Source organism: Caretta caretta, chromosome 21 (assembly GCF_965140235.1).
Source record: "Caretta caretta isolate rCarCar2 chromosome 21, rCarCar1.hap1, whole genome shotgun sequence".
NCBI classification, from domain to species: Eukaryota; Metazoa; Chordata; order Testudines; family Cheloniidae; genus Caretta; species Caretta caretta.
This window is the reverse complement of record NC_134226.1, coordinates 2,377,798-2,388,222: the sequence shown is the minus strand read 5'-3', so window position 1 is coordinate 2,388,222 and position 10,425 is coordinate 2,377,798.

Below are 10,425 nucleotides of genomic sequence, written 5' to 3'. Positions count from 1 at the left end.
CTTCTGACTCTCCGTGCGTGACGCTCACTAAACATGCAGTTCTGCAGAAGGTGCCAAACTGCACGTCTCCCCAGCATTGCGTTTCTCACAGCACTGCATGGGTGCGAATGTGATGAGGGAGCCAGGATGGCTGCTGGGCTTCAAAACACTCGTTAATAAGGTTCCCTGAGGCAGGAGGGAGCTGTAACTGCTTAGAGCTCTCTGAGTTACAATCCGTGTTTCAATGGCTGCAGGCGAGGGGTCCATCTCATCCCTGTCTGGGCTCTGCCTCCGGCCCTACTTATTTGCTTGCTATTGTTTTCCGCTCAGAGGCTGAGCTTGAGCTGGTTGTCACTGTGATAATAGTATGCAGTACTGTAGCCGTGTCAGTCCCAGGATATTAGAGAGACAAGGTGGGGGAGGTCATATCTTTTATTGTACCAACTTCTGCTCTGGAGAGAGACAAGCTTTCGAGCCACACAGAGCTCTGCGTCAGGGCTGGGAAAGGGACTCCGAGCATCACAGCTAAATGCAAGGGGGAACAGATTGTTCAGCGTAAGTAGTTAGCACATATTTAGGGCCCTTCGTTTTCCGTTTTTATTTTATTTAATTTTTCTTGGGAATTTATCAGTGTTTATTACCACCACAACAAAACCAGGTGAAAATCAGTGCCAGGAAACTATTAATAATTTTGCTGGCTAAATATTGGGGTTTATTTTGGTGGACAGAAAGATGGGGAAAAGCATTCTGCAGATTAATGCTTTGAATTCCATTCATCAGTGTGGTTTGCTGCAGAACTCAAAGCACAGCGCCACCTCTGAGTTTAAGAAAACAATACATCTCTAATCCCCAAATAAAACTTTTTATTTGAATAAACAGTTTACTGCTGAAGACTTAGAACTATAAATATTTACATTTAATAATTGAGCTACACCATTTGCCGTGCATACACACAACTTCATCCTTTTCTCCTGGTTTTGTTTTTTTAAAACTTTCAAATACTTCCTTGCATTCTGATACAGATTTTCATTTTCTTCCCATTTTAGTGTGTCAGCTCTTTAAACCATTGTCTGCTAACAGCTTGAAATGTGTACGTGGTGGGCGTGAGATTCATCAATATGTTCGGATGCGCACGCACTTCAGAGCTTGCATGCGTGCCTGTTTGTTTAGTGCGTATCTTCTCGCCTAATACAGAGCCTGACTTCGAGGCAGCTTTGCATATACACACAGACTAATGTATTATCGTAATACCTAGCTCTCACCCAATGTATTGTGTTTTCCTCATAAAATAAGTTATTTTTTATATATTTGAATGATACAAAAGTAGGGTGAAAATCAGAAAAACCTGAATAATACTTCTTGTAAAGCCCAGGAATTTTTGGGGTAAAAATTGGTTTAAACTAAAATCGAAGGGGCTGACTCGTGTTGTAAGGGACCATTTGAGGTGCTACAGGTGAAAAGGAGCTGGTCCAATAAAAGCTATTACCCCACCCGCAGTGAGAGTAGTGCAGGTCCCAGTGGTAATGAACGGTATCGGGTGGTCTGCAGGTTTGCATTGTCTAGTATCTCTGGGAGCTGACACAGGCTGCCAGTCTAGGGGCCACAGTTTGAGTTGCCTCCAGGGAGAGTCTCAAAAACCAAGGGGCTGACTTAAAGTTTAGGGGCTGAAGCAGAGACAAGAGCACACTTTGGGTGTGCTGTGGGCCAGACTCAGAGCGTCCAAGCCTTGTATTCGTGAGGGTCAAATCCTCCCAAGGGGTGTGTGAGTGTACTTAGGAGCAAGCAGCAATAGGGTCTCCCTGCCCGTGTGAAAGGGAGATGAGCCCTCCTTCAGAGATTTCCAGTTCTTCCTTGTTCCTCTTCACCTGTGGCTGTGGCAGACCTGACACAGCTTCTCCTTGCATGCCCGCATAGGCAGCTCCCACCTGAAAGCAGCCAGCCATGGCTCCCTGTCCTGCACCTGAGACGTGCAGACTCCTCTTGTCTCTGGTTAATTGAATTCTATTGCCTGGCAGCCCTCAAGGTTAAGAACTTGGGAGTTAGATTTTATTTTGCTGTTGGCATTTGCTCTGCAAAAACAGACAGCACAGCTCTGGATTGCTAAGAATCAAGGACCTCGATAGTGCGTGATTGGAAAGGCCATGGGCAATACGACTGATCAGCACTGATTTGCACTGGACTATTGGGTTTATCACAGGAGCAATGGGGTGGCATTAAGGAAATCTTAATGGCTGGATTATCAGGGGGAAAAAATCTCGACAGTGAAATTTAAAGATGAAATGAAATGAGACCTAAAGATATGGAGCTAACAAGCCATGTGCTGGACAGACCAGCTTCGCTGACATGCTGAACCCCAGGATAAGAACATAAGAAGGGCCAGACTGGGTCAGACCAAAGGTCCATCTAGCCCAGTATTGTGTCTGCCGACAGTGGCCAGAGCCAGGTGCCCCAGAGGGAATGAGCAGTGCAGGGAATCGTCCAGTGATCCATGTTCGGAATATTATAGCCCGGCAGTTCACGAGCCCGACTCAGCTAACCCTGGCTCAGACTCAGTGCCAAAGACTTTTTATTGCAGCGTAGACACACCTTGGAGCTGAACCCCTCTGACGGTGCAGTAGCTCTATGGATCCTGATGCGCCTTATCTGCTTCATAATCCTATGGAAATGAATCTCCCCTACGGCCCTATAAGAAACACTGGCTGCATTGAGTTCCCTATGGCCTTTTGCCATACATGGGATGTTCTGCCCTTGGCTTGCACTACTCCCCAGGATGCAAAGGGTTAATGTCACACGTGCACTCTGACCTAGCTCCCCTTGCTCCTGGAGGTTCCTAGTCTGACATTTGCTCTCCTCACCAGGCCAGGCATGTCCCCAGGATTGGGGAAGTTCCTGCCACCCTCTCCCCTCAGCAGCTGCTCCTCCCTCGCTACCCTTGACTGAGCTGACCTGCATTCAGGAGAGAGGTTTGTCATGCAGCTTTCTGCCCTTTCCTGGGCTTGGCGTCTATTGTCACTCAGCCAACCCTCCCCCCTCCCAGGCTGGCCACAACAATTTAGGCTGACTGTAGTGACTTATTACTCACAGGCAATCTGCTACAGAGCCAGGGTCTTGGTCGGGCTGCTGCAGAGGTCTCCTGGGTGGAAGGTGAGTGCCAGCTTGCAAAGTGGGTTATTCTCTATTGGCAGAAGATAATTAGATAGCTTCCCCAGGCACTGGAGGGTCACGCTCTGCAAACATGATTGATAGCCGGGGACTGATGGGAATGAAATGATGCAGGCTTGGCATCTCACTAAGCAACAGTCAACTGCGCTGAAGCTCGCAGGGCTGGGGTCTGCCTGGGAAATAGCTGTCGATGTGCAGGGCTTTCCTCCTGTTCCAGTAGGGCAGGCCGGCCCCTTGCCCCAAGAATGGGAGTGCCCGGCTGCGCGGGAGGGCAAACCTTTCAAAGCGGAAACTGGATGGTGGGGAAAGAGCAGGCCTGATGTGGGGTGCTACAGCAGCTTGCACCAGCCGAGGCTCTGGCCTGGAGGTGAGAGGTGAACAGCACCATCTCACACAGGACAGGCTGCTTTTATTGCGGCCCCAATCCTGCAATCTCGAGGCCTGAGCCAAAGCTCATTGAAATCGTTCCAGTGACGTCAGTGAGCTTTGGGTCAGGCCCTTGATGCAGCCCCAATTCCCATGGAGATCAGCGAGTCTTGCCTGAGGTCCTTGGTGCCTTTCTCACCTGGAGACAGGGAGCGGGATGGGAAGCATTTCAGGGAGCTATTTAGGTGCAGTAATCCCAAATGGCCCTGCAAACAGGCTGGGGGAGGGGCAGCAGTGCCACTCGGCTCCCCCCATGCTGGGCGGCAAGGAAAGGAAGGGCTTTTCTTTAAGGAAGGGGAGCGGGAAGGAGTGCAGCTCTAGGCTCCTTCGGAGCCTGGTGAACGCAGGTCCTGCTCTGCTGCCGCCTACACACAGGTCGGGACAATGAAGTGTTGCACGGGAGAAAGGCCGGTCATGTGGTTACGGCACTGGCTGGGTGCAGGGGACCCACATTCAATTGCTGACTTGGCCACAGACTCTCTGCATGACCTCGAGCCAGTCACTTCATCTCTCTGTGGCTCTGTCCCCCAGTGGGGATGCGAATGCTTCCATGGCCTGTCCTGGCTGTTTAGACTCTCCACTTTCTGAGGCAGGGACTGCCTCTGTGTGTTTGCTCAGAACTCAGCACACTGGGGCTCTGGCCTCCTGTGGAGACTCTGGGCACTACTAAAATAGCAAATAAAAATAACCCTGGAACGCCCACAAGCTCCCAACAGCACTGGGTGCCACCAGAGAACCCCTGGAGCCTTCGCTTCGCACACCCAGGGTGTTGTTAGCCCTGTTGTTGTTCGCTGCCGCTCCTTTGCAATGCCCGTAGTTTTGCCTTTTAATTTTCACTGGGCCGCTGGCCCCGTCTCTGCGAGCACCAACCCAAGATGAATTCATGAGGTAGTTTGCAGCCACAGATGGCCTCACTTTCCCACTGCCATTAAACTGCAATTTAAAGAGATGGGGACCATAAGAACTGACCCATTATGCTGGTTATTTAATTCCCAGGCAAATGTGAGAGGCTGGAGATTAGGTTTTCAAATAGCTGGAATGGGGAGATTTGCATGGATTGTTGCTGGATGGGAGCCGATGGGGCGGTGACAATGACAGGTTGGAAGTGCAAACCAGTCGCTAGTTTGTGCTAAATTACTCTTCATGTATCATTGTAAAATCTTCCCTTTTTTAAAAATAAAAATGTTAAATTGCAGGGATATAAATCAAAGAACATCACTGGGGCTCCCAAGTGTCAGGAGCTCAGCCCAGGATGGGACTGTCAGCTCAGGGAAGACCATGTCCCTACAGACTAGCTCTCACCTGGGGGAAAAACTGGTTTGGCAACATGTGAGAGCAGGAATGGGTCCACCCAAGGGTCATGTTTTCTCTCTCTCTCTCTCACACACACACACACAGACACACGCACGCACACACTTTCTCATGCAGCCACAAATCTGCCCTGTGCAATTTTTTTAAAAGTAAACACAGAGAAAAGTTCTCATCATCAGACACACGTGGTTTTCTAAGGCATGAAATGGCTGCAAGTTCCTGTCAGCTCTGCTTGTCACTTGCTAGTTTTAGGAGGATTTATTTAAGTCCCAAGAGTTTTCTCATTCGTTTGTGTGTGGGGCGGGCTGTCGGTACTCAGACTTGATGCTATTTGCATTATTTATTTATTCTGGAGCTTGCTTAAACCTTTCATCATCCTGAAGTGGTGCTTCCGACAGGAGGACATTGGTGTTTCCAAAACAAATTCCACATAGACTCTTTTTCTGGGTTTTGCATTTGTGTTATTTCGGCATGAAATAACGGTTGTACAGAAAGCACGGCCCACTAATCAAACACAATGCAAGGCTAATACTCATTTACAAAGAAAGAAAACCCAGTCTCCTTCCATTTCCATGCAAGGGTCCCCTGTCTACATATCCAACATTATAATACTTATCCCCTTGGAGCGTCCCATTAGGGAGACCTCTGGTTTTTGGCTGTGTCATGAGGTGCACCACTCACCGCCAGACTGGCGCCTCCTCCTGGTGCTCTAAGGATTAGCCCGAGGCCGATGCCCCCCAACTGCAGTTTGTACACTGTCACTCTGTCCGCCTGCAGCTCCTCCCACAGCCTCAGGAACCCCAGTGTCCTCTTTGCGTCTCGGCCCTCTGACCGGGTCACTGTCTGTGCGCCCCACTTCCAGGGGGTTTAGCTCCTCGATAGCCCTAGGCAGTCCTCCCACTCACTGCCTTGGTGCCACTCGCCCAGTGGCTGGTAGGGGAACCTGGGCCTGCCCTCTACTCCGGGTTCTAGACGAGGAGCCCTCAGCTCAGCAGTCTGGGCCTTCTCCCTCTGGCCTCACTGCTCTATCCCTGGGCTGTGTCTTCCTACTGGTTCCCCTTTCCTTCCTGGGGCCTAGCAGTTCCCAAAGCCTCCTCCCTCTTCCCTGGGAGTGACTGCAGTCTACAGTGCCCACTCCTCCCTTTCTTCTGCCAGCGTCTGCCTTTTCCCGCAGTCCCTTCTGCTTTCAGCTCCTGGGCTTTCCACCTATTCCTGCCCAGCTGAGCCTCCCGAAACGCTGCCCAATGGGTTAACTTTGGCCCATCTGGCCTGCACTGGACCCCGCAAGATAAGTGTGAAGTAGCCACCCCATCACAGATGTTAAAGAGGTTCTGAACAGAGGCTCGTTACTATTTTGGTCGGTCACCCAGGGCCCCTAGTCGACTTCACGAGTTAGACACTCACGATGTGGTTCTCCAAAGCTGGTCTATCTCTGCCCACACTGAAACCAGGGGGGAACCTCCCACTGAGTCCAACAGGAGAAGAGCTGGGCCAGCTGTGAGTGCTCCTGAAAATCCCTGCTCCTTTAACCCTAGGCAGGGCTGCTTCTGACGGGGTTGAGCAATGGAGCTCCAGCCGTGGAGGAAGAGAGCAGGGCCTGTCTTTACTGCGCTTGGAAGTGGCCGTTCTAAGCCCACTCATGAACTCTCCCTCCATGGTGCATTAATGCACCGTGGGGCTGTGGCCAAATCTGCAGCCCCCTTAGTGAGCTCTGCCGCAGCCAGAACGACAGGAGCTGCAGGCCTGTGGGCAGATTGTCTGGGGAAGGCTGGCTTGGAAAGGCGTCAGTGGGGCTCTCGGCTCTGGAATCATACGCAGGCTTTTTGCACACGCCTTCACACGTATATGCCCACAAGGGGGTAGAGGAGTCGCCGTGGCTGGTGATAAGCAGCCAGGAATTAGCAAGCCCCACTGCTGTATCTGCACTGAACCGTCATGGCACGTATAGTTGTCACTAGGAATGCTGTGGACTGAATTGCCCAAACCATTTCTAGCAACCACGCGGGTTTTCCTTAGCCCTGGTCTACACTAGGACTTTAGGTCAAATTTAGCTGCATTAAATTGATGTAAACCTGCACCCGTCCACACGATGAAGCCCTTTATTTCGACTTAAAGGGCTCTTAAAATCAATTTCCTTACTCCACCCCTGACAAGTGGATTAGCGCTTAAATCGGCCTTGCCGGCTCGAATTTGGGGTACTGTGGACACAATTCGACAGTATTGGCCTCCGGGAGCTATCCCAGAGTGCTCCATTGTGACCGCTCTGGACAGCACTCTCAACTCAGATGCACTGGCCAGGTAGACAGGAAAAGAACCGCGAACTTTTGAATCTCATTTCCTGTTTGGCCAGCGTGGCAAGCTGCAGGTGACCATGCAGAGCTCATCAGCAGAGGTGACCATGATGGAGTCCCAGAATCGCAAAAGAGCTCCAGCATGGACCGAACGGGAGGTACAGGATCTGATTGCTGTATGGGGAGAGGAATCCGTGCTATCAGAACTCCGTTCCAGTTTTCGAAATGCCAAAACCTTTGTCAGAATCTCCCAGGGCATGAAGGACAGAGGCCATAACAGGGACCTGAAGCAGTGCCACGTGAAACTGAAGGAGCTGAGGCAAGCCTACCAGAAAACCAGAGAGGCGAACGGCCGCTCCGGGTCAGAGCCCCAAACATGCCGCTTCTATGATGAGCTGCATGCCATTTTAGGGGGTTCAGCTACCACTACCCCAGCCGTGTTGTTTGACTCCTTCAATGGAGATGGAGGCAACACGGAAGCAGGTTTTGGGGACGAAGAAGATGATGATGAGGAGGAGGTTGTAGATAGCTCACAGCAAGCAAGCGGAGAAACCGGTTTTCCCGACAGGCAGGAACTGTTTCTCACCCTGGACCTGGAGCCAGTACCCCCTGAACCCACCCAAGGCTGCTTCCTGGACCCGGCAGGTGGAGAAGGGATCTCCGGTGAGTGTACCTTTTAAAATACTATACATGGTTTAAAAGCAAGCATGTGAAAGGATTACTTTGCCCTGGCATTTGCGGCTCTCCTGGATGTACTCCCAAAGCCTTTGCAAAAGGTTTCTGGGGAGGGCAGCCTTATTGCGTCCTTCATGGTAGGACACTTTACCACTCCAGGCCAGTAACACTTACTCGGGAATCATTGTACAACAAAGCATTGCAGTGTATGTTTGCTGGCGTTCAAACAACATCCGTTCTTTATCTCTCTGTGTTATCCTCAGGAGAGTGAGATATAATTCATGGTCACCTGGTTGAAATAGGGTGCTTTTCTTCAGGGGACACTCAGAAGAGCCCGTTCCTGCTGGGCTGTTTGCCTGTGGCTAAACAGAAATGTTCCCCGCTGTTAGCCACGGGAGAGGGGAGGGTTGAGGGGGTAGCCACGCGGTGGGGGGAGGCAAAATGCGACCTTGTAACGAAAGCACATGTGCTATGTATGTAATGTTAACAGCAAGGTTTACCCTGAAAGAGTGTAGCCATTGTTTTATAAAATGTGTCTTTTTAAATACCGCTGTCCCTTTTTTTTTCTCCACCAGCTGCATGTGTTTCAATGATCACAGGATATTCTCCTTCCCAGAGGCTAGTGAAGATTAGAAAGAAAAAAAAAAAGCACTCGAGATGAAATGTTCTCCGTGCTCATGCTGTCCTCCCACACTGACAGAGCACAGACGAATGCGTGGAGGCAAATAATGTCAGAGTGCAGGAAAGCACAAAATGACTGGGAGGAGAGGTGGCAGGCTGAAGAGAGTAAGTGGCGGGCTGAAGAGAGTAAGTGGCGGGTTGAAGACAGGGCTGAAGCTCAAATGTGGCGGCAGTGTGATGAGAGGAGGCAGGATTCAATGCTGAGGCTGCTGGAGGACCAAACCAGTATGCTCCAGTGTATGGTTGAGCTGCAGCAAAGGCAGCTGGAGCACAGACTGCCACTGCAGCCCCTCTGTAACCAACCGCCCTCCTCCCCAAGTTCCATAGCCTCCACACCCAGACGCCCAAGAACGCGGGGGGGGGGGGCCTCCGGCCAACCAGCCACTCCACCACAGAGGATTGCCCAAAAAAAAGAAGGCTGGCATTCAATAAATTTTAAAGTTGTAAACTTTTAAAGTGCTGTGTGGCATTTTCCTTCCCTCCTCCACCACCCCTCCTGGACTACCTTGGTAGTCATCCCCCTATTTGTGTGATGAATGAATAAAAAATGCATGAATGTGAAGCAACAATGACTTTATTGCCTCTGCAAGCGGTGATCGAAGGGAGGAGGGGAGGGTGGTTAGCTTACAGGGAAGTAGAGTGAACCAAGGGGCGGGGGGTTTCATCAAGGAGAAACAAACAGAACTTTCAAACCTTAGCCTGGCCGGTCATGAAACTGGTTTTCAAAGCTTCTCTGATGCGTACCGCGCCCTCCTGTGCTCTTCTAACCGCCCTGGTGTCTGGCTGTGCGTAACCAGCAGCCAGGCGATTTGCCTCAACCTCCCACCCCGCCATAAACGTCTCCCCCTTACTCTCACAGATATTGTGGAGCACACAGCAAGCAGTAATAACAGTGGGAATATTGGTTTCGCTGAGGTCTAAGCGAGTCAGTAAACTGCGCCAGCGCGCCTTTAAATGTCCAAATGCACATTCTACCACCATTCTGCACTTGCTCAGCCTGTAGTTGAACAGCTCCTGACTGCTGTCCAGGCTGCCTGTGTACGGCTTCATGAGCCATGGCATTAAGGGGTAGGCTGGGTCCCCAAGGAGAACTACAGGCATTTCAACATCCCCAACAGTTATTTTCTGGTCTGGGAATAAAGTCCTCTCCTGCAGCTTTTGAAACAGACCAGAGTTCCTGAAGATGCGAGTATCATGTACCTTTCCCAGCCATTCCACGTTGATGTTGGTGAAACGTCCCTTGTGATCCACCAGAGCTTGCAGCACTATTGAAAAGTACCCCTTGCGGTTTATGTACTCGGCGGCTTGGTGCTCCGGTGCCAAGATAGGGATATGGGTTCCGTCTATAGCCCCACCACAGTTAGGGAATCCCATTGCAGCAAAGCCATCCACTATGACCTGCACATTTCCCAGGGTCACTACCCTTGATATCAGCAGATCTTTGATTGCGTGGGCTACTTGCATCACAGCAGCCCCAACAGTAGATTTGCCCACTCCAAATTGATTCCCAACTGACCGGTAGCTGTCTGGCGTTGCAAGCTTCCACAGGGCTATCACCACTCGCTTCTCGACTGTGAGGGCTGCTCTCATCTTCGTGTTCATGCGCTTCAGGGCAGGGGAAAGCAAGTCACAAAGATCCATGAAAGTGCCCTTACGCATGCGAAAGTTTCGCAGCCACTGGGAATCGTCCCAGACCTGCAACACTATGCGGTCCCACCAGTCTGTGCTTGTTTCCCGAGCCCAGAATCGGCGTTCCACAGCATGAACCTGCCCCATTAGCACCATGATGCATGCATTGGCAGGGTCCATGCTTTCAGAGAAATCTGTGTCCATGTCCTGATCACTCACGTGACCGCGCTGACGTCGCCTCCTCGCCCGGTATCGCTTTGCCAGGTTCCGG